This window comes from Ahaetulla prasina, chromosome 4 (assembly GCF_028640845.1).
Source record: "Ahaetulla prasina isolate Xishuangbanna chromosome 4, ASM2864084v1, whole genome shotgun sequence".
Taxonomy (NCBI): Eukaryota; Metazoa; Chordata; class Lepidosauria; order Squamata; family Colubridae; genus Ahaetulla; species Ahaetulla prasina.
In genome coordinates this window covers 79,504,898-79,520,388 of record NC_080542.1, presented here as the reverse complement: position 1 = coordinate 79,520,388, position 15,491 = coordinate 79,504,898, and the positions used below count along the sequence as shown (strand labels likewise).

Below are 15,491 nucleotides of genomic sequence, written 5' to 3'. Positions count from 1 at the left end.
CGCTCTCTAGGCGTCTTCTCCGGCGTTTCATCTCCCTCAGCTCCTCAGAAAACCAAGGAGCTGGTTGAGACCTACGCCGGGTCAGAAACGCAAAGGCACGACACGGTCCAAAGCGCCCACCGCGGCCTGTTCCCAGGCCGCAACAAGCTCCTCGGCCGAGCTGTGGGCCAGATTGCCAGGGAGCGGCCCAAGCTCCATCAGGAACCTCTCCGGGTCCATCAGTCGCCTGGGACGGAGCCAACGTATTGGTCCCGTCTCTCTGCGGTGTGGAGCGGCGGTCCGAAAGTCCAGACGAAGGAGAGAGTGGTCTGACCATGACAAAGGTTCAATGACTAATTCTCGTACTTCCAGATCACTCAACCACTGTCCAGAGACAAAAATCAGATCCAGTGTGCTTCCCCCGATGTGGGTGGGGCTGTCAATTAATTGGGTCAGGTCCATGGCCGTCATGGAGGCCATGAACTCCCAAGCCGCCGTTGACGACACACCGGCTGATGGCAAGTTGAAATCCCCCATGATCATAAGCCTGGGGGTATCAACTGCCATCCCGGCTATCAACTCCAGCAACTCGGGCAGGGCTGTTGCCACGCAGCAAGGAGCCAGGTACGTGATCAACAAGCCCACCTGCATCCTACTTCACGTAAAGGGATTCACAACCGGCTATCTGAGGAACATTGGCCTCCATCGGCTCCAGACTCTCTCTAATAACCACCGCCACCCCTCCACCCCTACCTTGGGCCCTCGGCTGATGAAATGCCCGGAAACCCAGTGGGCACATCTCCACCAGGGGAAACCCCCCTTCAATGCCCAACCAAGTCTCCGAAATGCCCACAAGGTCCGCAGCCCCCCCCTGTATAAGATCGTAGATCAGGGGGGCTTTATTCACTACGGACCTAGCATTGCACAACATCAGTCGAAGGTCCAAGCCCTGGAGATACTGGCCACTCGGGGAACAGGAGAAGTCTGAGGGGCCGGAGCGCGCAATCGCTCTCAAACAGCGAGTGCGCAACCCCTGAACATGATGTGGCCCCCAACTTCCGCCATATCTGCCTCTCCCACTTACCGTACTGATGGAACGATCCTCTGGAATTGGAGAACAAGGCTTCCCCTTAACCTCCAAACCTAATAAAGTATCGCCGCGAGCAAACGCAAGGACTGGCTCCCTCCCCGACAGGTTTCCCCCGATACCCGCCTTTACCCTCCCACCCCTTAAAAATTGTTTATCTAAAAAACCCCAAAGATTCTTTCTTAACGCATGCCATCTCTCTGGGTCCCAAAACCCATCATTGAGATAGGCCCTCGATAACGTAGAGGGCCATTTCTGCGAGGCGGAGGATCCTCGCAGACGATGAAGTTCTAACGAAGAATAAATCATATCTCGTATCAGGCATAATTGGCGCAAAAATGAGTTTGTCCGTAACCGTAGATGATGATAAAGCAGTCATATTCAGAACCGATGACATAGGTCGCTGCCGTTCGGCCCTGGCTCGGCATTCGGCAGCTGCGAGACTTTCAGGGGCGAAAAACCCCTCTCGCAGCTGCCAAGAAGATCATCCTTCCAGCCAGGCTACCCAGGCAGCCCAGGTCGTCCGCTGGCTGCATCCCCGGCCCGGAAACAACTCCGCCTGCCGCTCCGAGAATCGGTCAGACCTCCATCTTTGTCATGCACAGAAAAAAAAGCAATGCTGCTATAGTATAATCAAAATTCTTAGCCCATACTATCGTTTCTTTTACTTGCTATTCTTCCATTTTAATGCTTAGTAATAACTACAGACTTTTAAAATTAGTTTTTCATCTGTCCCTGTTAATACTTGGTCTAGTTCTATTGGTTCTTTATAGAAGCCATATATTTTAGCATCTTTCTCATATCTTGATTGTATTGCACGTGCAATCACCATGCTAAGTCAATCCTTTCTTGCTTAGCTTAAGTTCCCCTTTTTCATTCAAGATGCCCTTATACCTTGTAATATTTTTCATGTTAAGAATATTTGGATGTATCAGTGCCTCCATCATGGAGAGCCAGATTGGTATTTTCAAATAATGTTTTTCTTTAATTTTTGCCCACACTAACAATAGTGCATTTCTAACATAATGTCTTTGAAAATATCTATATATTTTATTCTTCTTATACCATAAAAAAGTGCCACCCTAATTGAAGATCATGTCCTTCCAATGAATGTCTGTGCCTCAAATTTATCAATTCTTTCCATCCATGTAAGTACAGAGGCCTGATAACAAACAAACAAACCCTATTTGTTTTTGGAATCTTGTAACATTTTCAGATTCATTCTTGCTTTTTTCCCTTGTCAAATGAATTTTGACATCATTTTATTTTATTCCTCAAAATATTTTTTTCCAGGTTTATCAGTATTGTTTGGAACAGATACAGTAATCTTGGCAAAATATTCATTTTTATAGTAACTATTTTTCCTATCAAGGATAGTTGTAATTTTTTCCACTTCTCAAATCTGATTTGATTTGTTACAGGAGCTTAGTGTAATTGTCTTCTTTAATAGTAGCACATCTTGCTGTTAATTGAATTTTAAATATTTTAGAATTTCTTAACTATCTGGATGTCTGTTTTCTTCTAAGTCTTTTTCCTGTTTATCTGTAAGATTTTAAGCTAATATTTTAGTTTGTTTATTTTCAATTCTGTCACTTCACCATATGTTGTAACCCAGGTTCCTGGACCCGGACTCCTGGACTCGGGTGATTCAGAAAGTGAGGGAGAAGACCTTGCAAGCCCTGCTTCTCTTGAGCCCTCTCCCACCCTGGCACCCACTCAAAGGGAGGAGGAGGGGCCGGCAAGGCCTGATTCTCTGGAGCCTTCTTCTGATTTGGCAACGCCCCAAGAACAGTTTTGGAGTGATGCAAGACTGCGCAGACGTGACCAGCGCGCGCAGCAGAAGCAGCGTTGGGATAAGGCCAAGTAATAATTGTCATGCAGTGACATCTGCAGAGACTATAAATAGGAGGCGGGACTTCCTGGTTTTTTGTCTTGGACAAAGCAATGAATTTGCGCGGGCAAACTGTATCAATGGAGGGAAGAATATATTTGTGAGTAATTCTGGCCTTATCTATAATTTCCTCGTTATCTCCAGAAACTTGGCAGGCCTGTGGGTAGACGTGGCCAGGACATTATCTATGTAAATAAAAGGAGAAAAGGAGGCCTCTGACTGACTCTTTGCTGGGAGTATTGGGGGGAGGGAAACAGAACACCATACCTTTCTATTTTTTAAAAAAATTAATTTAGGTCCAGTTTCTTGTGGTTCTTCTAAAATAAATATCAGGTCATCTGTAAATGCCTGTAGTTTCTATTTTTCTTTCTTTATTTCCATACCTTTTATATCTTGTCTAATATTTCTATTTAATACTTCCAACATCAATATAAATAGTAAAGGGGACAGTGGACATCCTTGCCTTGTGCCTTTGTTTATATTAAAGTTCTCTGTCATGTCCCCATTAACCATCACCTTTGCAGTCTGTTTGGAGTATATTGCTTTAATCATATTAGTAAATCTTTCACCAAAGTTCACATATATTTCAGGAGTGCCTCAGTTCAGAACCCAAGAAAGAAAACCCCAGACTCCATAGTTTTAGAGCAAGGTACTTTTACTGAGTACCTGAATGCAACAAAAGGAAAGCAAGATCTGAACAGTACGAGTGACTTACACATGCATATCCCTCATAAATCTCTCCTCCCTCCAAAGGTCAAACAATCTAGTCCAATTAATTTCTTCTTAGGCTTCACGTGGCATTCTTCTTCCGGTGACCTCTGTTTGTCTGGTATGCAGAGTTCGTTAGTGTCACCCCACGTCTTGGAGTTTAAAGTCCTGGGTTTCGAAATGAGCCTCCTTCCCCTCTCTGTATGGCAGCCGAAGCAATCATAAAGGAACATTACCCCATTCCTAATACTTAACACTAAATAGCAATAAAACATTTAACTAAGCAATAAACAGTAATAAAACAATTAAACACTTAACTAAGTAAATAAAACAATCAAGATAGCATGCGGAGGCTGACAATATATTTTAATTGTAATAACATGAATTGCCAATTTACAGTGTCAAAAGCTTTCTGTGCATCTAAAACATCAGCGCCATTTGTTTTTCAGAATGTGTTTCATAATACTCCAGTGTATTTAAATGACTCTCATATTATTTTTAATTTGTCTCTTAGGTAAGAATCCATTCTGATCTGAATGTATAAATTCATTCAAAAATCTTTTTAATCTCTCTCATTATTGAGGCATATATTTTATAACCAACATTCAATAGTGATGTCGGCCTATAATTTTTAATCTGCAATAAGTCTGAATCTTCTTTCGGTATGAAGAGTAATATTTGCTTCTGCCCAGATATTTGGTAAGCTTCTAACAATACTTCATTATAGATTTCCAACATTGACAGTCCTTGAATGTCTTGTAAATACTTGTAGAATTCCACAGGTAGACCATTTGGTCCTTGTGTTTTATTATTCTATTGTCTCTTGTTAGTTCTATAATCATTATCCTTTCATTTAACATGGCTTTCACTGTTTCAGGCACTTTAGGTAATTCAGCTTTTTCCAAATATTGTTTTATTTTATCTTCTGCAATTTTTTCTTGACCATACAGACTTTCATAGAAATCCTGAATTATTTTTTGTTTCATTATGATAATGGAGAGTTCCTTTCTCATCTACCAATCTATGTATCAGTTTCTTTTCCTTCTCATTTTTTAGTTTATATGCTAACCATCTTCCTGGTTTGTTAGCATTTTCAAAGTTTTGTTTTGCACTATTAATTTTTGTGCCAATTCTTCTTTTTCCATTAAATTTGTGTTTTATTAGTTCCATTTGATTTTTTAGATTTATTTTTTTTTGTGGTTCTTTCTGTAAGTCTAATTCTACTCTTCTGTGATCTTCTTCTAGTGTCTTTTAATACAGTTTCTTTTTTTCCCTTCCTATGTAAGTTATGGCTATTCCCCAGAAATATGCTTTAGTTGTATCCCATACATTTTGCAGTGAAGTCTCTTCTTTTTGATTCTCTTTAAAAAAGAAATCCATCTCTTTTTCCACTGTTTGTGTAAATTCCTTATCCTTTAATATGGATTGAGTCAACGTTCATCTCAATTTTTTCTTTTGTCCTTTCCACTTAACTTTTACTGGATTATGGTCCCCCCATATATTCAATTTTATCTTTTGCACATTTGTTTATATATATTCAATTCAATCTTTTGCACATTTGTTTTTAAATCCAGTGATGTCCATATCATATCTATTCTTGACCAAGATTGGGGTCTATTTCAATAAAATGTATATTGATTTTTCTTAGGATTTCTTTCTCTCTATATATATATATCTTGAATATATACTACTTCCGCCATTTTGAATAAAGTTTTTGGAAGAATTTTTCTTGCCTTTTTGCCTACTTTACTGTTTCTGTAGTCATGTTTTGTGTCTACAATTGCATTAAAATCTCCTACCAAACAAATATTTTCATAGTCCATTTCTATAATTTTTTATGAAGTTTTTGATAAAATTATTGTTTATTTGGTGCATAAATCGCATTCAAAAGTATCTGATAATGGTTTATTGTTACCTCCACCATCAAAATTCTCCCATCTTCATCTGTATAAATTTGTCTATTTTTCTTTAATATATAAAACCACCCCTATTTTCTTTTTTTGTATGTGCTAATGAAAAATAAAATTTCCCAATTTTAGAGTATTCTAGTAATTTGTTGTATTGTTTTTTAATGTGAACCTCTTGTAAACAGATTAAATTTAATTTTAGTTTTTGTAATTTAGTAAATCCGTTTCCTTTTCATAGCCAAATTCAATCCATTTATATTAATTGACAATAGCTGTAGTTCTTCTTCCATCGTTTCACTTATAAACAAGTCTTGTTATTCTAGTTGATCTTATTTCTCTCTGTTCCTTTGCTCTTGCTCCTTCTTGTTCTGCTCCTTCTTTTTTTCAGTTTCACTTTCTTTTTGTTGTGTATTTTCCTATTACTAATTCCTCTTGTCCTTTACTGTCTGTTTCCTCTCTTCTCTCTTGTTCCTCATATGAACTGAAGTGGTGTTCATAAAAATCATGTGCTTTCTCTAAATAGTCTTATCTGTATCTTTTATCATTCCAAGTAACTAATATTTAGATGTCAACCATCTAAAGTTTACATTGTATTTAATCAATTTAATCAATCCATAGGTCTCTTACTCTTCTAGGTACCTGTTTCAGGCCCATGATTTCTTTCCCTTTGTGTTTCAATGCTTCCTCTCTTGCTTTTTTGAGTATTTCAGCTCTTATTATCTTTTTGATAATCTTCACGTGTAATTTTCTTGGGAGTTTATTTCTTCTCACGTAACTCGTATGTATTCTAAATCTTTTGTCCATTTCGACCTGCATCTCCTGCTTACTTATCTCCAAGGCGTCTACCAAAATTTTGCCAGCATGTCAGTTAGGCCTTTTCTTCATCAATATTCTGGAATCTCAGGAAATATTCAGCCGTCTCCATTTCTTTTTTTTTTTTTTTTATGTAAAAAGTTTTATTTTCATTTTCCAACAACCTATTCAATATACAGTCTCTTATTCAACATTAATCATTAACTTTCATTTGTTACTTATTCGGACCTGCCCAGCTACCACTTCCTTCCTTAACAAACCTTCCTCCTCCCTTCTCTACTTTCTTCTACTTTCTTCATCCTTCCTCTCCTTCGCTTTTCTACGTCCTCTCCTCTTTCCCTACTCTTCTCTTCCACCCTTTCTAACCCTCTCTCTTTCCCCTTTCTTCTTCCTCTCCTTTCCCCTTTTTCTACCTCTCTCTTTCCTACCTGCTTTCTTCCTTCACTCCCTCCTCTCCCTCTCCATTCCCTTCTGAAATGGCAGCTGAGCAGCCCCGCTTTCATTTCAAATTATTTCTATTTCTTAATTACATATCTTCAATCATTCCTTTACATTGATCCTTCATCTCCCCCCTCCCCCCCTCCCCCCTCCCACCCCCCGAGACTTCCCAGAACAAAGTACAGGGTATAAAATTAACAATCATAAATTAAAATACAACATAAGTCAAGACCTTAACTCCCCTTCCAAAAACAAAAAAAAAAACATTCTTCTTCCAGTCCATTATATATCAGTCCATTCCACTCCTAAAATCTTCAGAATCTTCCAATTAAGTTAGTATTTTCAGTTCATCAATAAAATATCTTCATCAATTAAGACCAAATATATATCCAATCTTCATCGATCAAGACCAAAACGATATTCCATCTTCCAGTATTCATCAAAAATTCTTCTATAATATACCTTTCTTCCTTAACAGTGTCCCAAACATAATTCATATTTCCAGCTTAAATTCTTAAATTTTTATCCAATCTCCAAAAGTAAACAATATTCTATCTTCTCATATCTTTAATATCACTTACCTAAATCAAATAACATTGCTAATATTAATATTTCTTCAATTTACCTTACAATTAAACCCTATATATATATATATTAAAAGATACCATCAAAATCACATCTTAAACATTCTCCTTCCCTTGTCTTCTATCTTACATTTCCTTACACATTTTCAATCTCCAAAAATATCACTTACATAAATCAAATAACATTACAAATATTAATATTTCTTCAATTTACCTTACATCTAACAAATAACATTATTAAAATTATAACTTATATCCAAAATATATCAATTATAACAATTAAATTCTATTTAACCAAATACCAACATTACATCCATAAATTTTTCTATCTGTCCTCCAAAAGTTAAACAATATTCCATCTTCCCATTCCTTTATACCTCACATATATCAAATAGTGATATACCCAAAATAAGTCAGTTGTAAAAATTAAACCCTATGTATATATATTAAAAAAAGAAAATACCATCAAAATCACCTTAAGCATTCTCCTTCCCCTTGTCTTCTATCTTACACATTTCCTTACACATTTCCTTACACATTCTCCTCCATCTGCTCACCCAATCAGCTTAAGGTAGGCTCTGCGCATGCGTGGGGAATGGAGGCTCGCGGCTGAGTCGGGAGACAGCGAGGGACATTTTACCTGAGAATGGAGGCTTCCTGAGACTCGCCGAGCCGCCTATACCCCCTGACCCGCTGGATTGTCACCCCAGCAGCCGTAGGAGGGGTTTCTGGACCCTCTCGGGTTAGCGGCTGCTGAGAACGGGCAGGGGGGGGGCGATGCGGCGAGCGGCCCTTCCGTTTGGCGCGCGGCCTGCTGCGAGCGGCCTGCTGCAGGCGGTCTGTGGTCGGACGGCTGTTTTTCGGCCTGTTTTTCGGCCCGGGAAAACAGCGGCCCGGGAAAACAGCGGCCCGGGAAAATAGCGGGCGGCTGTCTTCCGGCCTGTGGCCTGCTGGCGACCTGCTGCTTCCTGATTCGGACGTCTTGGACATACTGGCGTCCTTGGCACCGGACGGTTCCATCTTCCCAGCAGCCCGGGAGTATGTTTGGGCTGCTGAGGTTTGTGTCATTGTTGCTTCGACGGGTTTTGAACTCCCCCCGCCTTGTCTGAAGAGGTGGGGGAGGGGATTCCACCCGGTTTTGTAAGAGCTGTCGGGGGTTTCCCTTTCCGGGAATTGACAGTGCCAGCGATGGTTGGGGACGATGGCGCCTCTCACCTTCCTGCCATATGGGTGTTGGCCTATTTTTGACTTTGACTTTCCATCGGACAAAGGGGCCTCCCATTGGTTGGACCAGCTATTCTTGCCTTGTCCATTCTGAGGAAATGACTTTCTCTCGCTGTCTCTACTTTTCAACATGCGATACTCCGCACATGAACTCCTCTGCCTGCGAGGTGCCCCCGCCTCGCAGGAATGGCCCTCTGCACTACCAAGGGCCGGCCTCAATGACGGGTTTTGGGACCCACAGAGGTGGCATGCGTCGAGGAAGAGCCTTTGGGGATTTTTAATAGGGAATTTTAAAGGGGAGGCAAGGCGGGTGAGGGGGGAAACCCGTCGGGGAGGGTATGTCCAGTCCTAGCGCGCGCTCACGACTTTATTTTAGCTGGTCCGAAGACAGGAGGGGAGGGGTTTGAACAGAGCGGAGAATATCATCCCATCTGTACGGTAAGTGGGAGGGGCAGATATGGCGGAGGCAGGGGGCCGTATCGTTCTTTGGGAGCACGTGGTCGATGTTTAAAGGCGATCACGTGCTCCGGCCCCCCAGTCCCTACTGCTCCCGGATGGTCAAGATCCTCAGAGCTCGGGCCTACGGCTGATGCTCTGCAATGCCCGGTCCGTGGTTAATAAGGCTCCCCTGATTTGCGATCTGATTCAGGGGGAGTCCGCGGACCTTATGGGCATTACAGAGACCTGGTTGGGCACAGAAGGGTGTACCCTGGTAGAACTGTGCCCGCCGGGTTCCTGTGCATTCCACCAGCCGAGGGCCCAGGGTAGGGGTGGCGGGGTGGCGGTTGTGATTAGAGAGAGTCTGGAGCCAAGGGAGTCCACTGTTCCTCAGATAGCTGGCTGTGAATCCCTCCTTGTGAAGTGGGGCCATTGTAATCAGATGGGGTTGTTGATCACGTACCTGGCTCCTTGCTGCGTGACTACAGCCCTACCTGAGCTACTGGAGGTGCTTGCTGGCGTGGCGGTTGAGATCCCCAGACTTTTGGTCTTGGGGGATTTCAACTTGCCATCGGCCGGCTTGTCATCAACAGTGGTTCAGGAGTTCCAGGCCTCCATGACGGCCTTGGACCTGATTCAAGTAACTGATGGCCCTACACACATCGGGGGAGGCACGCTAGACTTGATTTTTATCTCTGGTCAGTGGGTTAATGATCTGGAATTAGGAGATATAGTGAAAGAACCATTGTCATGGTCGGATCATTTCCTCCTTCGCCTAGACTTTCGAACCGCTGCTCACCACCGCAGGGAGACGGAGCCGATGCGTTGGTTCCGTCCCAGGCGCCTGATGGACCCGGAGAGGTTTCTGACGGAGCTTGGGCGTTTCCTGAGGATCTTACCCACGGCACGACTGAAGAACTAGTTGCGGCTTGGGATCGGGCGGCTGGGGCTTTGGACCGTGTCGTGCCTTTGCGGCCTCTGACCCGCGCAGATCTCAATTGGCTCCTGGTTCTCCGGGAGCTGAGAGAGATGAAACGCCGGAGAAGACGCCTAGAGAGTGTTTGGAGGTCCAGCAGGTCCGAGGCTGATCGGACACTAGTGAGGTCCTTTACCAGGACTTACCTAGTGGCAATGAGGGAGGCGCTCACGTTTCCACCCTCATTGCGTCGGCAGATAACCGCCCGGCCGCCCTGTTTGGTGACCCGTTCCTCCTTCAACAAGAGGCGGGATGACCTGCAGGGTCGAGCCGAGGAGTTTAACGGTTATCTATACGATAAAATCGCTCAGCCGTGATGGTTTGGACCATGATTGCGATGATTCAGCTGAGGTGACAGAGACTCGTCTTGTTGAGGTTATTTGGGATGAGTTTGATTCTGTGGCTCCCGAGGACGTGGACAGGTTGCTGGGGAGGTTGCATGCGACCACGTGTTTACTGGACCCGTGTCCTTCCTGGTTAGTACTGGCTGCTCAGGAAGTGACACGAGGCTGGTTCCAGGGGATTATAAATGCTTCTTTAGCTGAAGGGGTTTTCCCCGCCGCCTTGAAGGAGGCGGTGGTGAGACCTCTCCTGAAGAAGCCTTCCCTGGACCCAGCTATTTTGGGAAATTATCGTCCAGTCTCCAACCTTCGCTTTTTAGCGAAGGTTGTAGAGAGTGTGGTTGCATGGCAGCTTCCCCGGCACCTGGAGGAAGCTGTCTATCTAGACCCGTTCCAGTCCGGCTTCCGGCCCGGTTATAGCACGGAGACGGCTTTGGTCGCGTTGGTGGATGACCTCTGGAGGGCCAGGGACAGGGGCTGTTCCTCTGCCTTGGTCCTATTAGATCTTTCAGCGGCTTTTGATACCATCGACCATGGTATCCTGCTGCGCCGGTTGGAGGGATTGGGAGTGGGAGGCACCATTTATCGGTGGTTCTCCTCCTATCTCTCTGACCGGTCGCAGTCGGTGTTGACAGGGGGGCAGAGGTCGTCCTCGAGGGGCCTCACTTGTGGGGTACCTCAGGGGTCGATTCTCTCGCCTACCCTGTTCAACATCTACATGAAGCCGCTGGGCGAGGTCATCAGTGGGTTCGGGGTGAGTTATCATCTGTACGCTGATGACACTCAGCTGTACTTTTCCACCCCGGACCACCCCAACGAAGCGGTCGAAGTGCTGTCCCGGTGCCTGGAAGCCGTACGGGTCTGGATGGGGAGAAACAGACTCAAGCTCAATCCCTCCAAGACGGAGTGGCTGTGGATTCCGGCACCCCGGTACAGTCAGCTGCATCCGCAGCTGACTGTTGGGGCGAGTTAGTGGCCCCAAAGGAGGTGGTTCGCAACTTGGGCGTCCTCCTGGATGGCGGCTGTCCTTTGAGGAACATCTGGCAGCCGTCACCAGGAGGGCTTTACCAAGTTCGCTTGGTTCGCCAGTTGCGTCCCTTCCTTGACCGGGATGCCTTATGCACGGTCACTCACGCCTGGTTACGCCTCGGCTGGATTATTGCAATGCTCTCTACATGGGGCTGCCTTGAGGTGCACCCGGAGGCTGCAGTTAGTCCAGAATGCAGCTGCGCGAGTGGTAATGGGAGCCGCCGAGGCTCCCACGTAACACCTCTGCTCCGTAGTTTGCACTGGCTTCCTGTGGTCTTTGGTGCGCTTCAAGATCCTGGTTACCACCTTTAAAGCGCTCCATGGCTTAGGACCCGGTACTTACGAGACCGCCTGCTGTTACCGTATGCCTCCCATCGACCAGACGCTCTCACAGAGGGCCTTCTCAGGGTGCCGTCCGCCAAACAATGTCGGCTGGCGGCTCCCAGGGTAGGGCCTTCTCTGTGGGAGCACCGACGCCTGGAACGAACTCCCCTGGCTTACGTCAAGTTCCTGATCTTCGGACCTTCCGTCGTGAGCTAAAAACATACTTATTTATTCAAGCAGGACTGGCATAAATAGTGATTTTAAATTGGGGTTTTAGAGATTTTAAACATTTGTAAATTTTTTAAATTTTTAAATTTTCGGCCATTTATTAATAGTTTCTTTTAATTTCTTTTAATTGTATATACTCTGTATTTTATTTCGGCTGTACACCGCCCTGAGTCCTTCGGGAGAAGGGCGGTATAAAAATCTAATAAAACTAAAATCTAATAAAACTAAACTAAACTAAACTTAACATCTAACAATAAAGACTTTCCAATCCTTAATATATTGGTGTAAAAATCTCTTGTTTAAAAACTTATTAAGAAAAGATAAGCCTCCAAAAGTTCCTATTAAAAAAAAAAAAAAAGAGAATAAAAAAAAAGATCCATATTTAAAATAAAGAAGTTTGCAAGATTTTAATAGTTAGTTCTGTTTGCTTAAGAGCCATTCATAAACTGTAAAATCTACCAAAAAAGAAAAAGAAAAATTTCAATAAACTTTTCTTCTTAAACATTGTGATAAAGAAAAAGGAAAAAAGAGAAAAAAATCATTAACAGTTCTTGTTCATTTCATTTTAAAAAGTAGCTTGTTATGCTCTTCTTTATAGCTTCGCTTTCCTTTTTATATTGCAAACGCCATTTTAAATCCACTCAAGTTGAAAGTTAGTTCAAAGGAAAGCTATTTAAGAGCTGAAGTTAAAATTTATTACTTGCAAATTCTCTATTAAAAAAAATAAAATAAAATAAAATAAAAGTTTCCGTATTTAAAATGAAAAAGTTTGCAAGATTTTAATAGTTAGTTCTGTTTGCTTAAGAGCCATTCATAAACTGTAAAATCTACCAAAAGAGAAAAAGAAAAATTTCAATAAACTTTTCTTCTTAAACATTGTGATAAAGAAAAAGGTAAAAGGAGAAAAAAATTATTAACAGTTCTTGTAAAAGTAGCTTGTTATATTCTTCTTCTTTATAGTTTCGTTTTCCTTTGTTTATTGCAAACGCCATTTTAAATCCACTCAAGTTGAAAGTTAGTTCAAAGGAAAACTATTTATGAGCTGAAGTTAAGATTTATTACTTGCAAATTCTTGCTAGTCCTCCTGCTCTGTTCTGTCTGTGTTGAATTCTCTTTTAGGAATAAATCTTGACACAGAGATGGTCGCGGCTTCTCGTTCTGTGTAAACAGAAGCACCCTGGGCACGGAGCTTCGTCAGGCTATAGGGGAGCTCTCACCCTTCGATCCCCTGGTTAAATTCCAGGGGATCCCGGGGAGCTCTACCCAAATCCTGACCACTCTTCCCTCCCCCTTCATCCGGGGGAGGGAATCACAAACTGTTTGACAGCCCATGTACGCTGTCGACGGTTTGACGAAACCCAGAGCAGACGATCCCAAGGGAACGTCCGCGAAGCCTGCGTTGCCAGCGGAAGTCCTGTCCAATCAGCCGTCTCCATTTCTAAGGTGATTACTGTTCCCTCTCACTCCTTGTTTGCCAGAGTCGGTCTTTGGTTAATCTCATCCACCTTTTTCTCTGCTTGTTCTGATTTCTCTTCTATTACCTTACTCTTTAGTTTATTTTTAAATAAATAAATAAAATAAATAAATAAAATAAATTTTTAACTATCACCTGCTGAAAATTCCCTATTTTTTCATCCATTTTTGTATTTGTTGTAGTGATTGAAACGTTGACAACATTTCTTTTTGAATTGTATTCATTTTCTCTTGTTGTATCAGACTGTCTATTGATCTTTGACTTGATGGACTGGATGCTGCTGCTGACGGTGCAGACGTAGTTCCCTCCCCATTTTAGTTAAGTTTTGGGTACTTGTCATTTTAAGCTGTATTAGTAAATTTAAAAAGGATAAACAATAATGCAAAATAATATTAGAATAATCCAAAATCCCCAACTAACTCCACTTCCCACTTCTGAAATATTACCAAAAGAAATTCACCCAAGAATCATTTTCTTTTTTTCACCAGACAATTTTACAGTTCTTTATTATTGTAATCCACAAAGTCAGTCTGTAAATTAATCCAAAGAGTTTCTTTAAAACAGCTGCTGCTTCGCCTTCTTTTGGCAAATAGTATTTGTAATCCACAGAGGCCCACCAAATCTCCAATGTTTTGTAAACCACAGTATCTTGCAAATCAAAGAACCATGCACTTAGTCTCAGAATAAACCAATGCTGTTTTCCAACTTCAAACTGCTCAGCATATTTATAATCTACAAAGATTCAGAGTTACAATGTTCAAAAATTTCAAAATTTTCATTGTTTCCAAATGTCAAATGTAAACAATTTGCAGGTGTTACTTGTAGCAATAACAATCTTATCAGCAGCCAAGGTCTTTTCACTCCTTGGCATCCTTCTCCATCAGTAGGGGAAGGACACCCTTGCTCTATTTCTCTGCTTTTACTTCTGAATTTCTAAATGTCCAAGATCTTCTTTTAAAAGTTCCAGAAGTCAAAGTTTCATTTTAAATGTATTCTAGTATTTTTAACTCGATTAAAGTTGCTAAAACAACCAGTCCAGTGGCTTTAAAATTTATTCTCTCAAACAATTCTCTTCTCCCTTTTCCGGATCTGTCAGCCGCTCATGGTCTTAATTGCCATTATTCTTGAGGAGTGGGAGAAAACTCCTCCTCCTCAAGTCCCACTTTCACTAGAAGTTATTACAGAGGCAAATTGTTCAACAGAAGTTGGAAAAATCTCACCCAGCTCAGTCATATTGTTGTTAAATTATCCTTTGTTTCTTCAGTCAAGCTGTCACAGCCTTGGTCTAGCCATAATGGCTGTTTTCTTCTCCCATTGGTTTGAAAGGTTTGTCCAGATCAAACAAGGAGATTGCGGTCTCCTTGTGATCAATGGAGTGTCCCTTCTATCTTCGTCACCCCTTTGAGGTGACTTTGGCCTCCTGGCAGATAGAATTCAGCAGGATTTCACGGAGCCCCATGAAAACCACACCATTTTGCTGAGTCTATGCGAAGTCAGCTCCACTCTCCTAATAATCTCTTATTCTTTAGGGTTACCTTTCCTTCATCCAAACCAAACAACATGGCTCAAAATACAGTTTTAAATCTGGAAGACCCAAACCTCTTCTTTCTTTAGCATCCTGCAATAATTTATACTTTAATTCTTGGTTTTTTTCTTGTTAAATAAACTTAGAGATGTCCCTTCGTTTAAACGGAGCCTCAGTCATCCACATTGACAAATCTAGAATATAAATAACATGTTTGGTAGGACATCCTGAGTCTACTAATTGGCTTTGATTTATTTGATTTTATTTTTTATTTTTTATTTTGTTTTGATCAAGTTTATCTTCTTTTGCTTCTTGTGTCTACAATCAGTTTAGGTATGAGAAGAAAATCTTTCACTTTTTCTATACACTTCAGTCTAAAAACCTTGGTATGTGAAGATCGTCTCTTCCAGTTTGTCCCAATGAAATGGAATCCCTCTCTTTTTTAGAATAATTCTCAGGAAGGCGCAAGTTTTCTTTTCTTCAATATTTTAATGGAGATTTCCTTCAGAACAATTATTTCTATAT

At 42.1% G+C, this 15,491-nt stretch overlaps 1 protein-coding gene across 6 annotated transcripts in view; it reads right to left on the bottom strand.

The window, feature by feature from the left end:
• Positions 1–15,491, bottom strand: part of CLASP2 (cytoplasmic linker associated protein 2) — a 425,149-nt gene that overhangs the window by 288,620 nt on the left and 121,038 nt on the right. The gene's annotated exons all lie outside the window — the stretch shown is intronic.